Source organism: Neophocaena asiaeorientalis, unplaced genomic scaffold, assembly GCF_003031525.2.
Source record: "Neophocaena asiaeorientalis asiaeorientalis breed wild unplaced genomic scaffold, Neophocaena_asiaeorientalis_V1.1 scaffold242, whole genome shotgun sequence".
Classification (NCBI taxonomy): Eukaryota; Metazoa; Chordata; class Mammalia; order Artiodactyla; family Phocoenidae; genus Neophocaena; species Neophocaena asiaeorientalis.
This window is the reverse complement of record NW_020172451.1, coordinates 349,752-375,828: the sequence shown is the minus strand read 5'-3', so window position 1 is coordinate 375,828 and position 26,077 is coordinate 349,752. Positions and strand designations below refer to the sequence as shown.

The window sequence follows — 26,077 nt, the reverse complement described above, 5'->3', positions numbered from 1 at the left end:
CCAGACCGGGGCACGAACCCGCGTCCCGTGCATCGGCAGGCGGACTCCCAACCACTGCGCCACCAGGGAAGCCCTGGACTTTTTTTCACTGGGTGCTCTGCTGACTGCGACAAGCTGGCCTCCAGCAAGTGTGGCAGGATAGAAGCAGGGAGCCTGTTGGGAGGCTGCTGCTGTGAGTCAGGTGAGAGAAACCTGGACCAGGGCTGCAGGAGGAGAGCTGGCTGTAGTTAGAAGTTGAGGGACGTGTGGCTGAACCAAGGGTGGGGTGGGAGAGGGGAGGAGCCCTGGCTGACCCCAGAAGAACATCACGATCAGGATGAGGGTTGCAGGCACTCAGAGCAGGACAACGAGTGGGAGCATCTCAAGCACTGGGACTCCTAGCGCTGAGGCCCTGTTCTGCAGCTCTACCCACCGCACCTCCAGCCTTGGGGGTGGGGTCTGCGCTTGCAGGGCTTGTAATCTATTCGCGGTTGAGAGCTTGACGCTTTTTTTATCCCCACTTCCTGAAAGTTCATCCTACAGAACTTGCCAGAAATCTGCCCTGCCGTTTGCCTGGGGAAGACGTCCAGGGGAAGCTGTCTCTGCAGGAGCCGGACGTGGGGAAGCAGGCGCCTCCCGCCCGCCGAGCACCCCCGGAGCAAACCTTCTCCCGCAACCTCTCCCGCTCCCTCTGCCGCCAAGGCTCAGCATGGCCAGGGGTCAGATCCGTTTCCGCCATGGACCACGTGCATTGGAAGCCGAGAGGCAGTAAGGGGACGACTGGCAAGAGCGTTAGATGTTCCTTACGTGTTCCATTTCTTTTTCCAACGTCTCCCATGGTTCACGCTGCCACCTGAAACAATTCTCATTTTAGAGATCAGTTTGAGTCAAACAACTCCGACAAATGCCAAATGGGCACATATTTTAATGTGCAAAATACTACGAGAACCCGGGGGGCACCTGGAAAACCATGGGTCTGGTGGCTGCTGCTCCGACGCTCCCAGTCCGGGTAGTGGAGAGGACGGAGAGCTGACCACTGCTCACGGTTGCTCTGGCCGTGTCCACGCCACGTGCCCAAGGTGCTCAGGAGACACCCAGCTGCCCCAGTCGCAGAGGCCTTCAGCCTTAGAGGAAGGCTCCCAGGGAGCAGGGATACCCCTGCCCCAGATGTGTGACCCTCAAATCGTTTCAGGCCTATGGAGGGGTTGTTCTGTTGACGATGTTGTGTTAGAAAATGTATCACCGCAAACGCATTAGCCCATCAAAACTTACTTAACGCTCGTGCAGAAATTTTGCGATACCTTTAGGCCGCCCGGGCTTCGCCTCTGCCCGCGCCCTGGCCTCCACCCGGGCCTCCGAGGAGCCGCCGCGACGCCCGGCCCGCGGGGCAGGTGAGTGCGGCCGCCCCTCAGAGCCGGCGGTACTAGCTGGCCGGGCCCGGAGGGGCCACCCCGTCAGTGTCCTCATGTCGGCGTCCACCCTCTGCCTGTCGCTGACCCCTCAGTGTCCACCCCTTTGTCAGCGTCCACGCCCCGCCCGTCGCTGCCGCCGTGATGCTCGCCTTGTCGGCGCCCACCCTTGTCAGCGTCCCCCAGGTCAGTGCCCGCCCCGTCAGTGTCCTCTACAACGGCGTCCACCCCTGACAGTGACGTCGTGTCCGTGTCCACCACCAGTGTCTCCCGTGACGGTCCACCCGCACCAGTGACCTCCACTCCGTTAGTGCCCCATGTCAGTGCCCTCCCGCCTCCTTTACCCCCTCGGAGTCCCCCAAAGCGGTGTTCACCCCCACCTGTGGTGCCCTTCCAGTCAGTGTCTCCCACATCAGTGACCCCCGCAAGTGCCCTCCTCCCTGTCAGTAACCTCCCCCTAATGTCCTTCCTCCCCCTGTGCTGCCAGTGCCCCCAACATCAGTGCCCCCCCCAGGCGAGATCCCCCATCAGCCCTCCCAAGGTTGAGGTTGTCGGTGTCCCCACTCCCCTCCTCACTGCTTCCTCCCTGACGCCTCTCTGTTAGGGACCCTTCCCGGCAGTGCCCTGACCCACCTGCCAGTGCTACGCCTCGCAGTGCCCTCCAGGGCCGGTGTGCTGCCTGTCGATGTGGGACTCTCCACTGCCCGCTGTCCTCAGTCCCCTTGTCCACTCACTGGCTCCTCTCCCTGCTACTGTCCCCTTTCCATTACCACGTGAGCTCATGTGTCTCCAGTCACCTACCCCCATTGTGTCACCCCCTTACGGCTCACAGCCCCGTTTCTTCCCTCATCTCCATCACCCCTTCCCTTCACACCTGTCACCTTCCCTCATGTACTTTACGGGCCCATTGAATGTCCTGCCACCGTCACTGTGACGTCTTCCACACACCCCCACTTCTGCTTTGTGTCCTTACAGCCTAACTACCTGCATCGTCCACCCACTTGTTACTGACCGCTCCCACTTTGGTACTGACCCCCTGCCCTGTCACCACCAGCTCGTTCAGCCTGTCACTTCCGCTTAGTTCCTGCATTTCACGGTACCCCCTCCCCCATTTTGTCCCTGTACCCACCTGTCTTGTCCTTAGGGCCTTTTCCAGCATGTTACTCTTTCACCACCTGTCACCTCCCCCCATGGCCTCTTCCTGCCATGCCCTTGGCCTCTCAGTGCCCAGGCCCTCACTGGCTCTCTCAGCTGTTCACCTCTTCTTCATGTCCCTTCCTTTCTGGCTTCTCTTCCCTTTTGGCATCTCACACTGTCACGTCAGCTAAGCTCTGGAAGGCAAGAAGCAGCTGGCTATGAGAAGAGTCGGGGACAGAGACGTCTAGACCGAGGGGGCAGCACATGCAAAGGCCCTGAGGTGGACCTCCAGGAACCTAGATAAGACTGATATGTGGCCAGGGTAAGGGGGAGACACACAAGAGCCTTGGTTAGGGCATTGGCCTTCCAATCGTGCTGTTCCTTGCAGGCTGTTGAGTCTGAGTTTGAGGGACCCAGGCTGGAGATTGAGCTGGGGAGGGCCATCAACACCCGAATAGGAGGGGGAGAGACAAGGCATTGGGAGTGAGTGTGTTTGTGGTTTAGACCTTGGTGACGACTGAGGGAGTGATTTTGGAGGTAGGGCTGTTGGGACGTGCTGATGGATTAGGAGAGGGGTGTGAGGGGAAGAGAGGACTCGGGATGATTTCTGGGCTCATTGATGGCGTACATGGGTGGACTGGGGCACTTTGGATGGGTGGATGGGGAAGCTGGGGGTGGTGGTGGCAGTTGCAGGGGAGTTGTTTTAGGTTGGAGGCGGAAAGTAAGGCTTTCTTGTGGCTGAAAGTAGTGGGAGAAGTCTGACAAGTTAAAGGGTAGTTAGGGAGAAGGAATCTCGCAGAAGAATCTGGAGCCCAGAGGAGAGGTCAGGCTGCAGGTGTACGACCTCAGCACAGGATAATGTTTGAACCCTAGGAAATGGCTGTTTGTTTGCACACACACGCAGCAGAACACTTTGATCATTTATTGTGTGCTGCTGTCTTAAATGCTTAATACGAATTATTTAATCCTCACAGGAACCCTAGGCTATAGGAACTATTATTTTACTGTTTTATAGATGAAGAAACTAAGATACACAACAAACAAGTGATAGAGCCAGGATTTGCATCCCAGGCTGGCTGATTCAAGCCTCTCCTCCCCTTTTTCTTTTGGTTAAGGAAAAGGCTAACTTTTGAAGTACTGTTTTTACATTTTTGAATAATAACGGTAATCGATTATGTTTTAGGCAATTTGGTGTTCGTGCACGTATGTGTTCCAATAAAACTTCATTTACAAAAACAAGTCCAGCCACTTTTTAAAGTAGCTCATTAAAAAAACTAAAGTGCCTCATTTAATCTTTTTTACTTTTTTTTTTTTTTTGGCCGCACCGCGCCTTGTGATATCTTAGTTCCCTGACCAGGGATTGAACCTGGGTCCACGGCAGTGAAAGTCCAAGTCTTAACCACCAGACAGCCAGGGAATTCCTGAGTTTTTTTTTAAGAACAAAGTGCTTTACCTTTTGTTAGCTTTGTATTTTCATGGGACATAACATTTTTTTTTTTTTTTTTAAACATCTTTATTGGGGTATAATTGCTTTACAATGGTGTGTTAGTTTCTGCTTTATAACAAAGTGAATCAGCTATACATATACATATGATCCCATATGTCTTCCCTCTTGCGTCTCCCTCCCTCCCACTCTCCCCATCCCACCCTTCCAGGCTGTCACAAAGCACCGAGCTAATATCCCTGTGCCTTGCGGCTGCTTCCCCCCAGCTATCTACCTTACTACGTTTGTTAGTGTGTATGTGGGACATAACATTTTGACGTAAAGTGAGTACGTGTCTTGTGCAGAATTTACTATAGACCAGAGAGTGAAAACCAGTGCTAAATTCTATATTTTGACATCTAACCCAGAAATCATTTAATTTTTTTTTTTTTTTTTTTTGGCCATGCCATGCGGCACGTGGGCTCTTAGTTCCCCTCCCAGGGATCGAACCTGCGCCTGCTGCATTGGAAGCCCGGAGCCTTAACCACTGGACCGCCAGAGAAGTCCATTTAATTCTTAAAAACAAGTTAATGAGGTCATTACTCTTAATATTCCTGTTAATATTCATGTGAGAACACTGAGGCACAAACAAGTAATGTACCCAAGGGTAGCAGTAAATAAATGGGAGAGCCAGGACTCCACTCACGTGGCCAGACTCCAATGGGTGGTTATGCACGTGGTAATCTGAACTCAGCATAAAATTCAAAGGACACCAAAATGTGTATCATTCTCAACCTGTCCATCAGCTATCCTCTTCCTCTTGGAAATCATGTCATGTCCATATACAGCAAGCAGCTCTCTTTTTAACACAGAATGTGCAATCTTTTATTTCTTTAAAAAGATTCCACCATTTAAAAATTATTGAAGAGTATTTAACACCCAATGCAAAGTACAGATCCTAAGTATATAAGTTTGATGAATTTTAACAAATGTATACACCCGTGTGTCCATCACTCATATCAAGATATAGAACATTTCTGTCATCCCTAAAAGTTTTTCTTTGTGTCCCTTTTCAGGTATTAAAGCCATCCTTCAAAATCGCAAGGCAACAATTGTTCTGATTTCTATTTTTACAGATTAATTTTGCACATCCTTGAACGTCATGTAAATGGAGTCATAAAGTATATGCTCTTTTGTGTCTGTCTTTTACTCAGATGTTTTTGAAATTTATTGATTTTGATGCCTGTGTCTATAGTTTTATAGTTTGAGTAGTATTCCTTTGTGTGAAAATATTTTTCTTATTGATAGACATTTGGGTTGCTTTCACTTTTTAGCTGTTGTGAGTAAAGTCACTGAGTTTATTGTACGTTCTTTTGTGGACATATGTTATATCTTTTGAGTAAATATCTAGGAGTGGAATTGCTGGGTCATAGTATAGATACATGTTTAATTTGTTTTTAGAAAATGCCAAACAGGGACTTCCCTGGTGGCACAGTGGTTAAGAATCTGCCTGCCAATGCAGGGGACATGGGTTCGAGCCCTGGTCTGGGAAGATTCCCACATGCCATGGAACAACTAAGCCCGTGTGCCACTACTAAGCCTGCACTCTAGAGCCCAAGAGCCACAACTGCTGAGCCTGCGTGCCACAACTGCTGAAGCCTGCACACTTAGAGCCCGTGCTCCACAACAAGAGAAGCCACCACAATGAGAAGCCTGCACACCGCAATGAAGAGTAGCCCCCGCTCACCGCAACTAGAGAAAGCCCATGCACAGCAACAGAGACCCAGTGCAGCCAAATAAATTTAAAAAACAAAACAAAACAAAAAATGCTAAACAGTGTTTCCAAACTGGTACCATTTCATATTCCCATCAGTAATGTATGAGAGTTCTAGTTTCTCCACATGCATACCAACTCTTGATATTGTCAGTCTTTTTAATTCAGGTGGTAGTGGTATTTCATTATGGTTTTAATAACAGTGGTGAGCAACTTTTCATACGTTTTTTGACCATTTGTGTATCTCCTGCGAAGCGTCAGGTCTTTTGTCCACTTTTTGTTGGATTGTCTTTATTATTCAGTTTTAGGAATTCAAAAAAATATTCTGGTTGTAAGTCCTTTATGATATTTGTGTGTATGTACATACATACATATACAATGAGGGAGTGGGAGGAGGAGAGGAAGTGAGGGGTGAATGTTGTTTCCTATTTTGTGGTTTGCCTATTTGTTTCTTGATGGTATCCTTTTTTTAAAAAATTTTTATTTATTTTTGGCTGTATTGGGTCTTTGTTGCCGTGCACGGGCTTTCTCTAGTTGTGGTGAGTGGGTGCTACTTTTTGTTGCAGTGCATGGGCTTCTCATTGCCTCATTGCGATGGCTTCTTTTGTTGCGAAGCACAGGACCTAGGTGTGCAGGCTTCAGTAGTTGCAGCATGCGGGCTCAGTAGTTGCGGCACATGGGCCCCAGAGTACATGAGCTTCAGTAGTTGTGGCACGTGGGCTCAGTAGTTGTGACGGTCTATAGAGTGCAGGCTCAGTAGTTGTGGCACACAGGCTTAGTTGCTCTGCAGTATGTGGGATCTTCCTGGACCAGGGATCGAACCTGTGTCCCCAGCATTGGCAAGCGGATTCTTTTTTTTTTTTTTTTGCGGTACGCGGGCCTCTCACTGTTGTGGCCTCTCCCGTTGCGGAGCGCAGGCTCCGGACGCGCAGGCTCAGTGGCCGTGGCTCACGGGCCCAGCCGCTCCGTGGCATGTGGGATCTTCCCGGACCAGGGCATGAACCCGTGTCCCCTGCATCGGCAGGCGGACTCACAACCACTGCGCCACCAGGGAAGCCCGGCAGGCGGATTCTTAACCACTGCACCAACAGGGAAGTCCCCCCAATGGTATTTTTTTACGAGCAGAAAATTTTAATTTGGATGAAGTCAAAACTGGTCAATATTTTATTTTTACGGTTTTTATGTGTTGTAAGACAATTGTGCCTATACCAGAATTGTGAAGATACTGTCCAATGTTTTGTCTTTGTAGAAGCTTTATAGTGGTAGCTTTTGTATTCAGGTTTATGATTCCTCTTTTTCTTTTATTTTTTTAAAAAATATTTACTTATTTATTTTTGTATTTATTTATTTGGCTGCGCCGGGTCTTGTATTTATTTATTTATTTGGCTGCGGCACGTGGGCTCTTAGTTGCGGCATGCAGGATCTAGTTCACCGACCAGGGATCAAACCCAGGCCCTCTGCATTGGGAGCATGGGGTCTTAACCACTGGACCACCAGGGAAGTCCCGCTCTTTTTCTTTTAAACAGCTTTATTGAGATACAAATGACGTATAATAAACTACACATGTTTAAAGTGTAAAATTTTATAAGTTTTGACATATGTGTACACCTGTGAAATCATCACCACAGTCAAGGTAGGGAATGTATCCATCGTTTCTCAAATTTCCTAATGCCCCTTTGGATCGCTCCTTCCCACTCTTTTTTGCCCTTCCACGTCCAAGCAAATACTGATCTCCTTTATGAATGATCTATCTTGCATGATTTTTTGTGTGAGGTGGAAAAAGGGTACATTTTTTTCCCCGTATGAGTTACACAATCATTCTAGCATCGTTTGTTGAGAACTCTTTTTCCTCCTTTAAATTGCATGGGAGCGTTCGTTGTAAATTAATTGAACATGTGTATGCAGGCTTATTTCTGGGCTTTTTGTTATGTTACATTGGTCTATATTTCTATCCTGTGCCAACACCATGCTGTCTTAATGTCTGTAATTTTATGGTCAGTCTGTAAATCAGGTAGTGTGAGACCTCCACCTTTATTCCTGTGCAAAATTATCTTGCCAGTTGTAGAATAAGCTCTTCAATTTGGATAGGAATTTTTGCTGGAGTTTGGTTGGGATTACTTTTTTTTTTTTTTAACCAATCACTTGTATTTATTTCAGGACATAATATACTATTTTGACCCATGGACGCTACTAAACTATAATCCTGTTAAATATCTATAGGATATTTTATTTTTGTAAAGATAAGTCTTTAAAGAAAAAGAGATTAATAACATATCAAAATTAGATTGAAAACATAGGTCATTGCTTTCATTCTCTGTCCTAGTGTTAAAGGTGTTACAAAGACACACAGAATATCACGTGGCTGGTCTCTTTTGGGGAAGCTATATTCAAATTGACAAAAAGTACCCCTACATTTACAGACACAGCTGTTGTCCAAGGGGTCTTTCTATGATTTTAGCAAAGAAAAACAGTCCAGGGGCTTCCGTGGTGGCGCAGTGGTTGAGAATCTGCCTGCCGATGCCGGGGACATGGGCTCGAGCCCTGGTCTGGGACATGCCGCGGAGCGACTGGGCCTGTGAGCCACAATTACTGAGCCTGCGCATCTGGAGCCCGTGCTCTGCAACAAGAGAGGCCGCGATAGTGAGAGCCCTGAGCACCACGATGAAGAGTGGCCCCCGTTTGCCACAACTAGAGAAAGCCCTCGCACAGAAACGAAGACCCAACACAGCCATAAATAAATAAATAAAATTAAAAAAAAAAAAAACAGTCCAAATTGTATTCTTTATACTAGGTGATTTAAGTAGTATATACCATGTTTGGCACATGGTATTATTTTTCTCCTACTGGAACAAGTTCTTGTTTTCTCAAAGCCTTTCCCCAGCTTTTCTAAAATTAAGCTTAAATGTTTATTTCAAGCCTTCAAAGTAAAATGCTATCCTCATATATACATGTACCAGGTTGGTATATTCATATCTATCCTTTTCAATAGCAGGCTAAGCAAAGACATGGATTTAGAGCTGTATTAATGTATTAAAGCAAAAGATAACCCAGCTTAATATCAAGAAAAATTGTGACTTTTCATGTAGTGCTTGACAGAGAAAACACTGATTTTGGCACATTGTCTTATTTTATTCAAGTAGAAGTCTGCTTACACATGGTCCAAGAACACCCAAATAACAAAGCAAAGATTGGTCTTCAAACATAGCCAATGATGCCACGCTTGCCTATGATCTCGCCAACATAAAACCACATCCACATCTCAGTGGCCACCAAACCATTCAGTAGAGCTTCCTGAACTGTTAGCTGTTTGAAGCTACCAGTTTGAGCACTATTGATAATTTTTTTCAAGCTTTGAATAGCTGTAGGGATCTCAGCAGCGGTTGGAGGAACCAGCTCAACCTTGACATAGTGCCAAAATGTGGCCAGTCGAGGCTTCGAGTAAGTCACAGCAGCGCTGACCAGCGCCAGGGCCTTCTCTGTGAGGTTACGGACAAACTGGGCCGTGGTTCCATGATGGAAAGCCCGTCGTGCCGACTGCGGTTGGGATTACGTTGAATCTATAGATCACTTAGAATTGAGTTACTAACTTTGAGTCTTCTGTGCAAATGGTATATCTCTCCATTTATTTAAATTTTCCTTAATTTTTCTCAGCAACGTTTTGTAATTTTCAGTGTGAAAAGTACACTTTTTTCGTTAAGTATGTTTGTAGGTACTTGATATTTTTGATGTTATTTAAAATATTTTAATATTGTTTTTCAACTACTTGTTTTTTTAATAAGTATTTTTAAAAATATTTATTTATTTATTTTATTTTGGCTGCACCGGGTCTTAATTGTGGCACGTGGCATCTTAGTTGCGACATGCGGGATCTTTTAGTTGCAGCATGCGGGCTTCTTAGTTGCGGCATGTGGATTCTTAGTTGTGGCATGCATGAGGGATCTAGTTCCCCGACCAGGGATCAAACCCGGGCCCCCTGCATTGGGAGCTCGGAGTCTTGCCCACTGGACCACCAGGGAAGTCCCTGAACTACTTAATGTACAAAAACACAGTTGGTTTATGTATACTTATCATGTACCTTACAACTTTGCTCAATTCACTTATCAGTTCTCATGGTAGGTTTGTATATTTCTTGTGTTTTCTGTCTATGTAATCATATCATCTGTGAATAAAGACAGTTTTTCTTTCCAATTACTATGCCTTTTATTTGTTTTTCTTTGTAGTACCAGCTAGAACCTCTAATACAATGTTGAATGGAAGTGGTGATAGTGGATCTTCATTGGTTGAGGAGGTTGCTTTCTGGTTCTATTTTATGGAAAGTTTTTACCATGAAGGGGTGTTGGAGTTTGTCAAATGCCTTTTCTACATTTGTTGGGATGATTATTTGGTTTCTGTCCTTTATCCTATCAATATGATGCGTTGTATTAATTAATTTTCAGATGTTAAAGCAATTTTTCATTCTTAGGATAAATCCCCTTAGTGTGGGGTGTATAATCCTTTTTAAATGTGGCTGAGGGGGAATTCCCTGGCAGTCCAGTGGTTCGGGCTCCGCGCTTCCTTTGCAGGGGGCACGGGTTCGACCTGGTCACGGAACTAAGATCCCACATGCCGTGTGGCACAGCCAAAAAACAAAACAAAAAAAAGTGGCTAGGGCTTCCCTGGTGGCGCAGTGGTTGAGAGTCCACCTGCTGATGCAGGGGACACGGGTTCGTGCTCTGGTCCGGGAAGATCCCACGTGCCGCGGAGCGGCTGGGCCTGTGAGTCATGGCCGCTGAGCCTGCGTGTCCAGAGCCTGTGCTCCGCAACGGGAGAGGCCACAACAGTGAGAGACCCGCATACCGAAAAAAAAAAAAAAAAAAAAAGTGGCTAGATTTGGTTTACTAGTGTTTTGTTAAGGATTTTTGCATATATTATATATATTCATGTGATATTTGTGTATGACCTTTTTTCCCCGTATGATACCTTTTTTTAAAAAATTTTTTAATTTATTTTTGGCTGTGTTGGGTCTTTGTTGCTGTGCGTGGGCTTTCTCTAGTTGCGGCGAGTGGGGGCTACTCCTCGTTGCGGTGCGTGGACTTTTCATTGCGGTCGGTGGCTTCTCTTGTTGTGGAGCACAGGCTCTAGGCACGTAGGCTTCAGTAGTTGTGGCTCACGAGCTCAGTAGTTGTGGCTTGCGGGCTCTAGAGCACAGGCTCAGTAGTTGTGGCGCATGGGCTTAGCTGCTCCGGGGCATGTGGGATCTTCCCAGACTAGGGCTTGAACCTGTGTTGGCAGGTGGATTCTTAACCACTACGCCGCCAGGGAAGTCCCTCTCGTATGATATCTTTTGTTTTGGTATCAGGGTATTACCGGCCCCAGAGAGTGAGTTGGGAAGGGCTTCATTTCTTTTTGTAGATTGGATTTCTGTATGGGATCCTATTCCTTTGGCTTGAAGCACTTCCTTCAGTATTTTGCATGTTGTGGGTATACTGGGGACAGAATCACTCAACTTTTGTTTGTCTGAAAAAGTCTTCATTTGCCCTTCAGTTTTGAAGGATATTTTTGCTGGATAATTCTAGGTTGACAGCTCTTTTCCCCAGCACTTTGAAAAAGTTATTCTGTTGTCTTTTAGTTTCTGTTGTTTCAGATGGGGGATCAGCTATCATTTTTACTTTTGTTTACCTGATACACTTTTTCCTGCTGTGTTTAAGATGTATATTTATTTTTATTAAATAAATTCTTTATTAAAAACTTTTCAATTTGGCTATAATCTTCTAGGCGTGCTGTTTTAGTGTTTATCTTTCTTGGATCTGTGGGTTGATGTATTTAATCAACTTTGGAAACTTTTTGGCCATTGCCTCATAAATAATTCTTTTGCCTCATCATCTGTCTTCTCTCGGGACTCCAATAAAATAAAATATATTTTATTTTATTTTAATATTTATTTATTTATTTAGGCTGCTCTGGGTCTTAGTTGCAGCACACAGGATTTTTTTTTTTTAGTTGCAGCCTGTGGAGTCTTAGTTGCGGTATTCAAACTCTTAGTTGTGGCGTGCATGTAGGATCTAGTTCCCCAGCCAGGGATTGAACCTGGGCCCCATTGAACCCGGGCCCCCTGCATTAGACATGTGGAGTCTTACCCACTGGACCACCAGGGAAGTCCCTCCAGTGATAACTATTTTAGATTGTTTGATGTTGTCCCACAGGTTTCGAACGTGTTGATATTTTCAAAGTTCTTCTTTCTCTCTTTGTTTACATTTGTATATTTTCTTTTCATCTGTTTTCAAATTCCCTGCTTTTCTTTGTGCTCATTAGGTTATTAATTCCGTCCAGTGACATTTTAATTTCAGATACTGTATTTATTTATTTATTTATTTTGCGGTACGCGGGCCCCTCACTGTTGTGGCCTCTCCCATTGCGGAGCACAGGCTCCAGACGCGCAGGCTCAGCGGCCATGGCTCACGGGCCCAGCCGCTCCACGGCATGTGGGATCTTCCTGGACCGGGGCATGAACCCGTGTCCCCTGCATCGGCAGGTGGACTCTCAACCACTGTGCCACCAGGGAAGCCCTCAGATACTGTATTTTTCAGTTCCAGAATTTCCTTTTGGTTCTTCTTTCAAGTTTGCATTTCCCTGCTAGTATTCTCCACCTGTTCATTTCTTCTGTTCCCTTTTCCTAAAATTTTAAAAAATATTTATAATTGCTGTTTTGACATTTTCATCGGCCAGTTCCAATGTATGGTCATTTTTGGTTCCTGTAGATTGTTTTTTCTCTTGATCATGGGTAATATTTTTCTTCTTTGCACGTGTAATAATTTTTTATTGCAAAATGGACATTGTAGATAGTATACTCTAGAAACTCTGTTTTAGGCTATCTTTCCTTAAAGAGTGTTGAGTTTTGTTAGGGCAGGCTGTTAAATGACTGGAAGATGATCTCCATCCTGTAGGAGCTTTTCTAGGGTAGATCTGTTTTGGCTTTTTACTAAGTTTTAGGGCATAGCTTTTAATTCTGGAACATTGTTTTTACTCCTAAGGCATGGCCTTTCTGGGGTTTTAATAGAAAACCTTTCTACTTTGGCAGAACTTAAACTCCAGGGTCTGTCTCCACTGTACTGGATGGTTGCTGAATGTTGGCTCAGGTCTTTCACCTCACATAGCTGTTTTCAGATATTTAAAGTATATCGTGATGATTTGTTGCAAGTATACAATTAACTAGTTAATTGTCACAGCTAGAGCTACATATATAAACATACACATGTACATTTGGTGATAACAATTAAGCTTCGTCATAGCAAATTTCAATGCATTGTTATTAACTGTAGTTACCATATTCTTTTTTTTTTTTTTTTTTTTTTTTTTTGCGGTATGTGGGCCTCTCACTGTTGTGGCCTCTCCCATTGCGGAGCACAGGCTCCGGACGCGCAGGCTCAGCGGCCATGGCTCACGGGCCCAGCCGCTCCGCGGCATGTGGGATCTTCCCGGACCGGGGCACGAACCCGTGTCCCCTGCATCGGCAGGCGGACTCTCAACCACTGCGCCACCAGGGAAGCCCAATCACCATATTCTTATATCCGATCCTCAGACCTTCTTCATCTTATAGCTGAATGTTTGCTCCCTTTTACCAACCTCTCCCTGCACCCCCCTGCCCCATGGCCTCTTTTCTGCTCTCTATTTCTTTGAGTTTGACCTATTTTTCTGCTTGGTTTCTTGGTGTCTCATCCCACCACATGCTGTTTAGGAGTCAGCCAAGGATTTGGGAGGAATTTAATGTAGGTTTGGGGGGGCTCCCTTTTCTGATTTTCCTGTTTGATTTTCAGCCATGCTGGTAGCCCTGAACTCTGGCCTCTTTCCTCCTTGCTCTCCTTCTGACAGAGATCATGTTCCCTCCAGTTTCTGCATGTTCTTGATTGGTCTCCAGTACCTCCAAATACTTGTTTTTATTTTTTAAAATTAATTAATTTATTTATTTTGGCTGCATTGGGTCTTCGTTGCCACACGCGGGCTTTCTCTAGTTGTGTTGAGCTGGGGCTACTCTTCGTTGTGGTGCACGGGCTTTTCATTGTGGTGGCTTCTCTTGTTGTGGAGCACGGGCTCTAGGCATGTGGGCTTCAGTAGTTGTGGCATGCGGGCTGTGGAGCGCAGGCTCAGTAGTTGTGGCGCACGGGCTTAGTTGCTCCGTGGTGTTTGGGATCTTCCCGGACCAGGGCTCGAACCTGTGTCCCCTGCGTTGGCAGGTGGATTCTTAACCACTGTGCCACCAGGGAAGTCCTAAATATACTCTTAAAATAATGCATTACTTATAGTTATGTAAATAGTAAAAGAATGAAGTTATGGATACTGCGAATTAATGATTATCTCTGTGGATGAAGGGAGTTGAATAGGTTGTCAATTCTTCAGTGTATTAGAAACTATTTTTTTTGAAGTAGGTGGCATATGTGAGCAAATGGTAACATTTATTAAATCCCAATACACGGATATTTGTTATATTCTTTGGACCTTTTTATATTTTAAATTTTTTCATAATTCAGAATAAATAAAGATATGTAAAACTAGATAATTATAGTGTGTTGATTCTCTGGAAGTGCTCTTGTGAGAGCACTGAGGAAGGACTCAGTGACCTGACAGAAGTGGTTTTTGGTGAATTTCGGACTTGAGGAGCAGACAGGAATTTGCCAGGTAGGAAGATGTGACGAAGGGTTTTCTAGGCAGAGGGGACCCAGGTGCCAAGGTGTCAGCTGTATTTAAGAAGCAGCATATTTAAGAAGCAGTGGGTGCTGGTGTGGTTGGGGAGGTGGGTGGGGATGAGGAAAGAGAACTGAGACTGTGTTGAGTGGTGGCCCCACTTAACGTGGCCTGGTGTCGAGGCTGGCAGTGTGCTCTCTGTTCCCTTTTCCTCTTTTTCTGCCTTTTTTTGGATTAAGAGTATATTTATGATTCTGTTTGGGTCTTCGTATATCTTTCATGTCTCTAACACGTCTAATATTTCCTCTAGGTTTTTGAACATACGGAGTACGGTTACAAGAGCTGCTTAACTGTCCTTGTCTATTAATTTTATGATCTGTGTCGTTTCTAGGTTGATTATGGTTTGTGTTTTCCTGCTTCCTTGCATGTCTGGTCATTTTTGATTGGATGCCAAGACACTGTGACTTTTATCTTGTTGGATGCTGGGTATTTTTGTATTTCTATAAATATTCTTGACCTTTGTTCTGGAATGTTGTTAAATTACTCAGAAACACTTTGATTCTGTGGGTCTGGCTTTTAGGCTTTGTTAGGTGGGACCAGAGTAACGTTGAGTCCGGTGTTGAGTCACTTTGCCCCACCACTGAGGCAAGAGTCTACTGAGTACTTTGTCCAGTGCCCCGAAGTTAGGAAATTTTCCACTGTGACTGGGAGGAAGAGTAACTCTCCTTGGCCCCGTGTGAAATTGGAGGGTGGTTCCCACTAATCCCTGGCTTGGATGCCTTTCTTACACACTTCCGTTGATCAGTACCTGGCTGGAGCCCGCAGATCCTCAGCGCTGTCTACGACTCTGTCCCTTCCAGTGCTCTGCCTGTGGACTCTAGCGCCTTGGCCTTCCTGGACTCCCAGTGCTGTTTCTTCGCCTCGGGGGACTGCTGGACCCCACCTGGTGTCTCTGCTGTTACCCAGAACTACTTGTCAGGCAGGAGGCTGGGCAGTTAAAGGGCTCCTCTTGTTTCCCTCCTGTCAGGGATCACTGTTCGACACTGCAGGATAGCCAGTGTCTTGAAAACCATTTAATTTGTAAATCTCGTCCCTGTTATTTCGTCTTGGCCAGAAGCAAAAGTATCAAAAACAGGTATTTGAATGAAGGTATTAGGAAGCATAGAAGATAGTGATGGGACCTATGAGAATGCTGACCCCTTTCTAGTTCGGGATGCCTGGGTGGGAGAGCAGAGGTGGCCTTACCTGGGTGGACATGAAGGGAATTCATGTATTTGGGGAAGGAGGTGGGGATAGGGCTTGGGAGAAGGGTGTCACAGGAGAACCAGGCTACAGAATGAGATCCTGAGGGCCTGCTGAGAAGAAGAACCCGCGGGGTCTGGGCTGGAGGACACTGGTGACAGAACGCTCGTACCTGCAGTGGGAGGACGTGGGAGAGGGTGACGCTGCCAGGGAGTGCAAGCACGGGGAGGATGCTTAGAATTTGTGCCCCCTGAGGAGAAGGTGTCACTCATTCCCTGGCTGCGTGTCTGCCGTGATGTCCCGGCTGCTTCGGGTTTCCTCCAGCTCAGACTAAGTAGAATTGGTCAAGAACATGTATGGTATAGAAGCACTGGTTCAAAGTCAGAATGTAGAGGTCTTAGGGCCCTTACAGAGATACTTCCTTATTTTGAAACTGTGTATAAAGTGCTGAAAAGCCAATGTTGAATTATTTAGCTTAATAATTTTGAAATGTTAGATGTGCCAACTTTAAAAGTAAAACAGCCAGTTATTTTACCAGCAAAATGGGTTTCTTTGGGAATAGCAGAGAGTTGCAATTCAGCACAAGCAAGCGATAGCGAAAGCCATAGGCAAGTCTCACGAACAAAGCAGAGGAAGGTTACTTTGTAGAGAAAAAGGAGGAGGTTGGTAGGGGCTATTTTGAACAAAAGTCCATTGGAGGAAAGTGAGAGTTCAGGGTGGTGATGGTTTCTCACTGGCTGAGTTGCTGGGCAAACGGGAAACCTTCCTCCATGGGGGTCTGTGGTTGAGGCTGAGTAGCAGTGGGTGAGGGCTCCCCTTCTGGCCTCCTGACTCTATTGTAAAGGAAGTTTCCTTTGTTCCGTTTCACAGATGTAAAAAGATTTTCCTATTTTAGGAGATAACACTGACTTATTCCTGGCTTAGTAGCACAACTTCGAGTGCCTTTTTTTTTGCTTGACTTTTTTTTTTTTTTTTAATTTTATTTATTTATGGCTGTGTTGGGTCTTCCTTGCTGCGCGCGGGCTTTCTCCAGTTGCGGCGAGCTGGGGCTAGCTCTTTGTTGCCACGGCATGTGGGATCTTCCCGGACCAGGGCTGGAACCCGCGTCCCCTGCATTGGCAGGTGGATTCTCAACCACTGCACCACCAGGGAAGTCCCTGCTTGACTTTTATATGAAATTTTAAACTACACAAATGTACAGAAAACATAATGAACACCCACGCACTCATCTCCCAGCTTTATCAGTGATTGGTACTTTGCCAGTTATTATTATTATTTTTTAATCTGTCCCTTTTTCTCTCACACTTTTTTTTTAATGTTGTGAACTGTCTATTTTTTTTAAAAAACATCATTATTGGAGTATAATTGCTTTACAGTGTTGTGTTAGTTTCTGCTGTATAATAAAGTGAATCAGCTACATGCATACGTATATCCCCACATCCCCTCCCTCTTGCGTCTCCCTCTCACCCTCCTTATCCCACCCCTCTAGATGGTCACAAAGCACTGAGCTTATTATCTCCCCGTGCCATGCAGCTGCTTCCCAGTAGCTATCTATTTTACGTTTGGTAGTGTATATATGTCAGTGCCATTCTCTAACTTCGTCCCAGCTTACCCTTCCCCCTCCCCATATCCTTAAGTCCATTCTCTACGTCTGTGTCTTTATTCCTGCCCTGCCCCTAGGTTCTTCAGAACCATTTTTCTTTTTAGATTCCATATATATGTGTTAGTATGTGGTATTTGTTTTTCTCTTTCTGACTTACTTCACTCTGTATGACAGACTCTAGGTCCATCCACCTCACTACAGATAACTCAATTTCGTTTCTTTTTATGGCTGAGTAATATCTCTCTTACACTTTTAAAATTTGTTTGGTTCTTGTGTTTGGTTCTTGTGTTTCGGTGGAGTGTTTTAAAAGTAAATCCAAGAAATAATGTCATTTCACCCATGAATACTTCACTTTTTCTCTCTAACAGATAAGGGAAGTTTTTATTTTTAAAAACATAGTGGTCATGTCACTTTTACAACTAAGAGATTTACAGTAATTCCTTAATACCATCTAATACCAGTCCATATTCAGATTTCCCCAATAGCTTCAAAAATATACTCTTCGAGTTGATTCATTTTAATTGGACCCAAACAAGATCTAAATATTATATTTGATGATTAGGTCTCTTAGGGCTCTTATATTCTAGAACAGTCACCCCTCCTATTGCTAAAGTATAATTTTCAAAAGGTAAAATCATTGGGCTTCCCTGGTGGCACAGTGGTTAAGAATCCACCTGCCAGTGCAGGGGACACGGGTTCGAGCCCTGGTCCGGGAAGATCCCACATGCCACGGAGCAACTAAGCCCGTGCGCCACAACTGCTGAGCCTGCGCTCTAGAGCCTGCAAACCACAACTGCTGAAGCCTGCACGCCTAGAGCCCATGCTCCGCAACGAGAAGCCAACTGCAATGAGAAGCCCGCGCACCGCAGCGAAGAGTAGCCCCCACTCGCCGCAACTAGAGAAAGCCCGCGCACAGCAACGAAGACCCAACGCGGCCAAAAAAATAAATTAAAAAAAAATTAAGTTTTTAGAAAAAGGTAAAATCATGACTTCCATGCAAATACAGAACGAACAGTCCTGTGCTCTGCTGGTCTGTGTTGTTGTTTTTTTTTAAATAAATTTGTTTATTTTATTTTTTAATTTTTTTGGCTGCATTGGTTCTTCGTTGCTGCACGCAGGTTTTCTCTAGTTGTGGTGAGCTGGGGCTACTCTTTGTTGTGGCGCGTAGGCTTCTCATTGCGGTGGCTTCTCTTGTTGCGGAGCACGGGCTCTAGGCGCATGGGCTTCAGTAGTTGTAGCGCACGGGCTTAGTTGCTCCGCGGCATGTGGGATCTTCCCAGGCCAGGGCTCGAACCCGTGTCCCCTGCATTGGCAGGTGGATTCTTAACCACTGCGCCACCAGGGAAGCCCCCTGGTCTGTGTTTTTGTTGCATGCCTTGAAGTCAGTCCTTTCGCCAAGGAGCGCTAGTCACGTTATTTGGCAATGGTGTTAGGGATCACATCTGGAGCACTTTGGAGCACTTTTCTTCTAGAAGTTGTGATGGATCATCAGTGAGCCGTCCAGTCATCTTGTGACCAGGATATGTGTCTCTTGATAGTTATAGTGTGTCGGCATGAAACTAGACAACTTCACAGAGATCCTTCTCATGTCCTTTGAGACATTGGGTTGAGTTAGTTAACCAGATTTAAAGTGGGTGTGTATCATTGGTACCAATGTCTGTAGAACAGGCATGGACAAGGGAGTTTTTAGATCCTTAATCATGAAATGTTCTGATAATTTAAATACTGAGTAAAGCTAATGATTTTTGTTTTCCTTTTCCCTATCATTTTGGTGAGTTAACTTTACAGAAGTAGAACTTAAAATAAGTTTTTTTCCTCTTATTTTTCAGGTGAAGAGATTATAAGTCTACTGAATGAAACAATTTTTCTTCAAGTTGCATATACTCCAAGAGAAAATCCCAGATGTTTTTATATTTTGCCTAAATACAAAATTTAAACAAGGAGTTTCCCCAGAAGGTGAGATAATTGTTTTTGATTCTGTTTTATTGTGTAATTTATGCAAATATACTGTATAAGGGGACATTCGAAGATGGATGACAACACGAATTTTAGTTTTGAAGATGTGCATATAGTGTCCTGACTTCTAGGGATTCTTGACCCTCCTGTGTCTGGTTTTGAGATGCTGTGTTGTGGAAAAGTTACTTGGTCTCTCCAAGCCAAAGGGTAATCCAAATAAAACAGGGACAGTCATGCATGTGTAGTGAGGAACATGCCGTGTCTCACCCGTGGGGAATAGGTGAGATAGGCTTATATGTGTTATGGCCGCCATCAGAACACATTCCAAGTAGAAGCTGAAAAGGGGGGGAGGGGCTTGTGCCTCCAGCTATAGTAGATGCCCCTAAAAGGTTTGCCCATTGCAATCTGATTAGATGCTGGATAAATTACAGTAGGTACAACTTCCCGGGAGCACTTCGGTGCTTAAAAATTAAGCTAACTCTTCAAAAGCCAAAAGAGAAAAAGAAAAGAAAAGAAACAGTGAGTATTATGATAGCACTCTTTTGTTCCTTGCTGAAGAGAAGATAAATCCTTTTCAGAGCAAAGCATACTCAGTGTAGGCCCTCGGGATTTCTGTAGATTACGTTTAAGCAAGCTTCATTCTATATTCAGGACACACACCATTGTGAGGAGTTGGCAGAATTAGATACCCCAAGGTCTGCAGGTATTGGATAATCAGATGCAGTATATATAATAATGTATGAAATTTTTGAAGAAATACAAAATAGAATAAAAATTAGTAATGAAGACCAAGGTATCAAAATGATTCCAAGTAGAACTTTCAGAAATGAAAAATAAGTTGAAATTAAAAACAATATATGTGAATTAAATAAATTAAACATGGCTGAAGGCAGAATTAGTGAACTGGAATATATACGTGAAGAAATTATCCAGTGTGCAGCATTGAGAGATGGGAGATGGAAAGTGAGACTAGCTAAGTGGAGGGTAGGATAAAAGTGTGCTGTGACTGTGTAGTTGGAATCCCAGGATGGAAAAGTAGGGAGAAGGAAGAGAGGCGTTATTCAAAGTGTTAATAGTGTTGACTTTTCAGAAACTAATGAGAGAGAAATCTGTAGATTTAGGAAGTACACTATGTCCTAAACAGTATAAGTAAAAGGAAACCCACACCCATGCACTGAAATTGTATAACAACAAAGACAAAAAGACCTTAAGCCAGAGGTAAAAGAGAGATTACCTACAAAGGAGTGTCTGTTAGGTTGACAACGGATGTGTCATTAGCATGAATAGAGGCCACTAGAGAGTGGAGTAAGTCCTCAAAGTGATGAGAGAATATAAACTTCAGTATAGAATTGTGTATCAGGTATATTTTACAGAAAAACATTGGTGTTTTTATGTATTTGGTAATTGTTAGGCTAGATTATTTGGACTACCTGCTATCCTCCCATCCCCCATGCTGTGGAAAACAATTAAAATTGTTGGATTAAAGAAAAAAATCAAGGGCTTCCCTGGTGGCGCAGTGGTTGGGAATCCACCTGCCAATGCAGGGGACACGGGTTCGAGCCCTGGTCCGGGAAGATCCCACATGCCATGGAGCAGCTGAGCCTGGGTGCTGCAACTACTGAGCCTGTGCTCTAGAGCCCGTGAGCTACAAGTACTGAAGCCCGAGCGCCTAGAGCCCGTGCTCCACAACAGGAGAAGCTGCTGCAATAAAAAGCCCGTGCACTGCAACAAAGAGTAGCCCCCGCTCTCCGCAATTAGAGAAAAGCCTGCATGCAGTAACGAAGACCCAATGCAGCCAAAGAGAAAAAAAAAAAAGAAAAGAAAACAATCAGAAAGACTGACAATATTGCAAGGAAGTTTTAAACCAAAATATAACAAAGGAAGAACCCAGAAAGGTAATTTAAACACCATAGGATGGAATCTGCCTTTGCCTTAAGGACATTTGCTGATTTGGACAAAGTGGGGCTTTGATTTCTGAGTCCTTGCCGGCCTCTGAAGTGAAGTCCTCTCAAGGTAGAGAACCTAAAAGGGGCCCTCCTCATATTAAATGGGCTCTGAAAGTCTGTACCCTCAGAGGCAGGGTGAGCTAGAAGCGTACCTGCCTAACTCCATCTTTGCCCCCAGCTTTTTACTAAATGTAGCAGGAGAAAAGGGGGAGAGTTATGGCTGTGGATCGGCCTTTGGGAGGATTTGTAGCCCAGGTTCATATTACTTCGTAGCTCAGGGAAATGAAGCATGAAGTTAAGGTTTTCTGGTTTGGTAATGCCTTCAGGCAGCAATGGGACCGAACATAAAACCTCTCTGGAGGAAGTTACCATCATCCTAAAATGCAGAAAACACCTATGACTATTTTTTAAGGATGTTGATTAGCACACAGACAAAACTGGACAAGCACACAAGGGAATAAGGCACCATGCATGAAAACCAGTAGAAACAACCCTCCCAAGATTTTAGATTTGGGGATTATCAGAAACAGACTATTGGGACCTCCCCGGTGGTCCAGTGGTAGGACTCCACGCTCCCAGTGCAGGGGGGCCCAGGTTCTGATCCCTCGTCGGGGAACTAGATCCCACATGCATGCTGCAACTAAGAGTTTGCATGCCGCAACTAAGAAGTCTGCATGCTGCAACTAAATATCCCTCGTGCAGCAACTAAGACCCGGCGCAGCCAAAAAGTAAATAAATAAGTATTTTAAAAAAAGAAACAGACTATTAAATAAGCATACTCTTTATTTGTATTTACTTATTTTAAATATATTTATTTATTTATTTTTGGCTGCACAGGTCTTCGTTGCTGTGCACGGGTTTTCTCTAGTTGCGGAGAGCGGGCGCTACTCTTCGTTGTGGTGTGTGGGCTTCTCATTGCAGTGGCTTCTCTTGTTGTGGAGCACGGGCTCTAGGTGCACAGGCTTCAGTAGTTGTGGCACATGGGCTCAGTAGTTGTGGCACACGGACTTAGTTGCTCCGCCATGTCCCCTGCATTAGCAGGTGGATTCTTAACCACTGCGCCACGAGGGGCGTCCTGTGGCTATTCTTTTCACTTCTGATTTTAGATTTTTATTCACCTGTTCCTCCCACCCCACACCCTTCTTTTTGGTCCGCCCCCCCGCCACCCCCAGTGGACTGTGCCCAGTATAGACATGGTCTTGTTTGTTGTTTGACTGATTGTGCAAGTATCTGCTGCTCTCCATGGATTCACATTGTCGCTTTTTTCCAGACCAATAGAATTCCAGTGGTGTGTTGGTAAATGTTTAATATCTGGCTCTCTGGGAGAGTCAAAAACCTCCTGGCCACGGGGCTTCCATGGTGGTGCAGTGGTTAAGAGTCCGCCTGCCAGTGTGGGGGACACAGGTTTTATCCCTGGTCCAGGAAGATCCCACATGCCCCAGAGCAACTAAGCCTGTGAGCCACAACTACTGAGCCTGCGCTCTAGAGCCCGCGTGCCGCAATTACTGAAGCCCACGTGCTCTAGTGCTCGAGTGCTGCAACTACTGAGCTCACGTGCTGCAACCACTGAAGCCCACGCGCCTAGAGCCCGTGCTGCACAACAAGAGAAGCCACCGGGATGAGAAGCCTGCGCGTCGCAATGAAGAGTAGCCCCCGCTCGCTGCAACTGGAGAAAGCCTGTGTGCAGGAAGGAAGATCCAATGCAGCCAACAATAAAAATAATAATAAAAAAAAATTTTTAAGTCAAAACCAAAAACCAAACAAAAGCACAAAAACCTCCTGGCTTGTAGCATTTGTCGATTTCTACAGTGCTAATGCTTCTGTCATGTCCAACGTGAGCTACCAGTGTGATGCCACTTGAAGGTGGCACCGGGAGAGGCTCACGGTCAGCTCCCATGAGCAAGTGAGCCCGTGCTCTGTGGCAAGGTGACCTTGTCTCTGTTTCCTTCTCTCCTTTGCAGTCAGGAGACTGAGGAGAAAGTGTGCCAGCCCCTGTTCTGGGCTCTTCATGGGGTAGCTCAGTTCAGCCTCACAGCAGCTCTACGTGGACGGCGCTCCTGGTCCCCCGTTTACAGGTGAGGACGCCAGGGCACAAGAGGTCAGGTCACACAGCAGAGCCAGGACCTCGGTTGTGAATCTTTTAAAAAGCAATTGGTCAGACAGGTGTAGGCTGCATTTCAGATTCTCATTTTCTCTTAGCAACAGTCTCTACTGCAGAATGTTTTTTTCTGAAGGGCTCTGTCCAAGGACCTGCATGATCATATGGACAGCATTTCTCTGGAAGCTGCCTTGTGTCCGATGGTTACACTAACCAGAAGAAGTAAATGAAGAGGTAGTTCAAGAGGAACTTGAAGTTCCTCTCATTTGGCTGTTGGATAAGAGTCTAGAAGGTGCTGGTAATACTTTGCTTGGCATTCTAGACAGACTGTGGAGGCTGTTGTCCGGATGTGATGGGAATCCTTGTGCTGTGTTGCATCTCACATATAACCAGAGACGTCTCAAGTCAACACGCCAGTTCTGTGAGCCAGTAGCTTGTTCTAAAGATGTGCTGTCAGTGGCGGGCCTCTGGGTCATCTAGGGAAGGAAAATTAGCCTGCCTGTAGGTGAGGGCCAATTAAGAGGATGCTAGCATCTTTTTGGAGAGTAGTGCATAGTTGTTGGGTTACAAGAAACGTTTGGAAGGGACTTCCCTGGTGGTCCAGTGGTTAAGAATCCGCCTTCCAATGCAGGGGACACGGGTTCGATCCCTGGTTGGGGAACTAAGATTCCACATGCTGTGGGGCAACTAAGCCCACACGCCACAACCAGAGTGTAGCCTGCTCGCCGCAACGAAAAGTCCTGAGTGCCGGAACTAAGATCCAACGCAGCCAAAAATGAATGAATGAATGGATAAATAAGTAAATATTAAAAAAGAAAGTAGAGTCATCTTGAAACGTTTGGAAAAGAACTATGCAGTATTACCTGAGTAACAGTTCTAGAACCAGTTTAAACCAGTTCCTTAGTTAGTGAAATTAGCTGCGCCTAAACCAATACCATTGCTATGAACTCTTTAAGGGTTGCCACTGATGAGATTACGTATTTCTTAAAATGCACGGAAGCACAGAAATGTTGCTACACGAGAGATTCTTGGTTTAATGGCCTCGGTGTGAGCTAGTGAGGCACACAGTCAATCTAAGTGAATGACTTTGAGAGTAACCTATTTTTATTTCAGGTGTCAATGGTAATGTAAATAGAGGTTCTCAGATGCTGGTCTGTATGTAATATTGGTGAGATGAGCAAAGGTGAGCTTTTCTTAAAACTGTATTTTTTTTAAAGTAAGACATGATCCTCAATCCTGATATTATGGCTTTCTTCTTTTGATATTGGAAAAGCCATTGTTGTCTGAATTGAAGGTGACTGTAGATGACAGTTTATCCTTTCCTCCTTTTTTAAAAATTTAATTTAATTAATTAATTTATTTTTGGGAAGCCCCTTTGTGTCTGCTTTTCTTTCTCTCTCTTTCCCTCCCTCCCTCCTCCTGGCTTGGGAGAGTGAAAAAGTTGGCAACCCTGTTAGTTTTCTAAATTAAAAGAAAAGAACTTGGGACTTCGCTGGTGGCGCAGTGGTTATAAAGAAAAGAACTTAACCGGCCTGTGAAATCCCCGTGTCTTGGAACGTTGAGCTGGGCCGACTTTAGCACACAGGCCCTGGGGTAGATAAGTTGGGGCACCAGATTCTGCAGATGGGATGGGTTCTCAGAGGCCCTTGAGTGTCTTACTCTTTTTTACAGGGTGGAAATCCCGCCTAGACTTTCTCTTTTCTGACTTAGGGGTAAATAAGGAGATGTTAGCTTGGTTTATTCTCTCAGACTATAGAAGGTATGAGTAAGTGAGTAGCATCATGATGATTATTTGGGTGAAATTTTGGTTTTATTTGTTGGTCAAGATGTGTTCTGTGTGTGCTCCGGTGCTGTCTTGTGGAACACATAAGATGTACGACCATCCCACCATGAAGGAACCTGCGGCCTGTGGGCTGGTGTGTGCAGACCCAGGCCTGGTGTGCAGTGCTGGCGTCCCGCAGAGCAGCGTAGTGTGGGCGCTCGGCGCATCGAGGCCGCCTCGGTGCTGCTGCGGTGAAACCAGCCAGGCTACGTGGGGGCCTATCAGTACTTCATTCTTTCTTATTACTGAATAACATTCCATTGTATGGATAGACCACATTTTTAAAAAATTTAATTTATTTTATTATTTTTGTCTGCGTTGGGCCTTCGTTGCTGTGTGTGGGCTTTCTCTAGTTGCGGTGAGCGGGGCCCACTCTTTCGTTGCAGTGCATGTGCTTCTCATTGCGGTGGCTTCTCTTGTGGAGCACAGGCTCTAGACATGCAGGCTTCAGTAGTTGTGGCTCACGGGCTCAGTAGTTGTGGCTTGCAGGCTCTAGAGCTCAGGCTCAGTAGTTGTGGCGCACGGGCTTAGTTGCTCTGTGGCATGTGGGATCTTCCCAGACCAGGGCTCAAACCCGTGTCCCCTGCATTAGCAGGCAGATTCTTAGCCACTGTGCCCCCAGGGAAGCCCAGATCCTTTACTTGTTCTAAAATTTGTCTTTTTATTATTGAGTTGTAAGAGTTTTTTATATATTCTAGGTACAAGTCCTTTTTTAGATACATGATTTGCAAAAATTTTCTTTTGTGAAAATGTTCTCCCATGGTGTGGGTTGTCTTTACACTTGCTTAAAGGTGTCATTTGAAGTACAAAACTATTTTTGAGGAAGTCCAGTCCAAGTTATATTTTCTATTGTTGCTTTTGGTGTCATATCTAAGAAACCATCGGCAAATACATGATTTTTTCTTCTAAGAGTTTTATAGTTTTAGCACTTAAATTTAGGTCTTTGGTCTATGTTGGTAAGTCTTTGTATACAGTGTGTAAGTAAGGGTCTGCATTGATTCTTTCGCATGCAGATATCTAGTTGTTCCAG

At 45.1% G+C, this 26,077-nt stretch overlaps 1 protein-coding gene and 1 pseudogene across 7 annotated transcripts in view; one reads left to right on the top strand and one right to left on the bottom strand.

Annotated features, from left to right (window-relative positions):
- Positions 1–1,284: 1,284 nt before the first annotated feature.
- Positions 1,285–26,077, top strand: part of PPP6R2 (protein phosphatase 6 regulatory subunit 2) — a 77,999-nt gene continuing 53,206 nt past the window's right edge. For 6 of the 7 annotated variants that reach the window (XM_024737425.1, XM_024737424.1, XM_024737427.1 and 3 more), the window contains exons 1-3: positions 1,285–1,370; positions 19,055–19,181; positions 23,089–23,202. The gene's annotated coding sequence lies outside the window, so the exon portion shown is untranslated. The remainder of the gene's footprint in view (positions 1,371–19,054; positions 19,182–23,088; positions 23,203–26,077) is intronic. The other variant, XM_024737422.1, reaches the window with a different exon arrangement.
- LOC112394599 (ATP synthase subunit g, mitochondrial pseudogene) lies at positions 8,918–9,265 on the bottom strand (annotated as a pseudogene).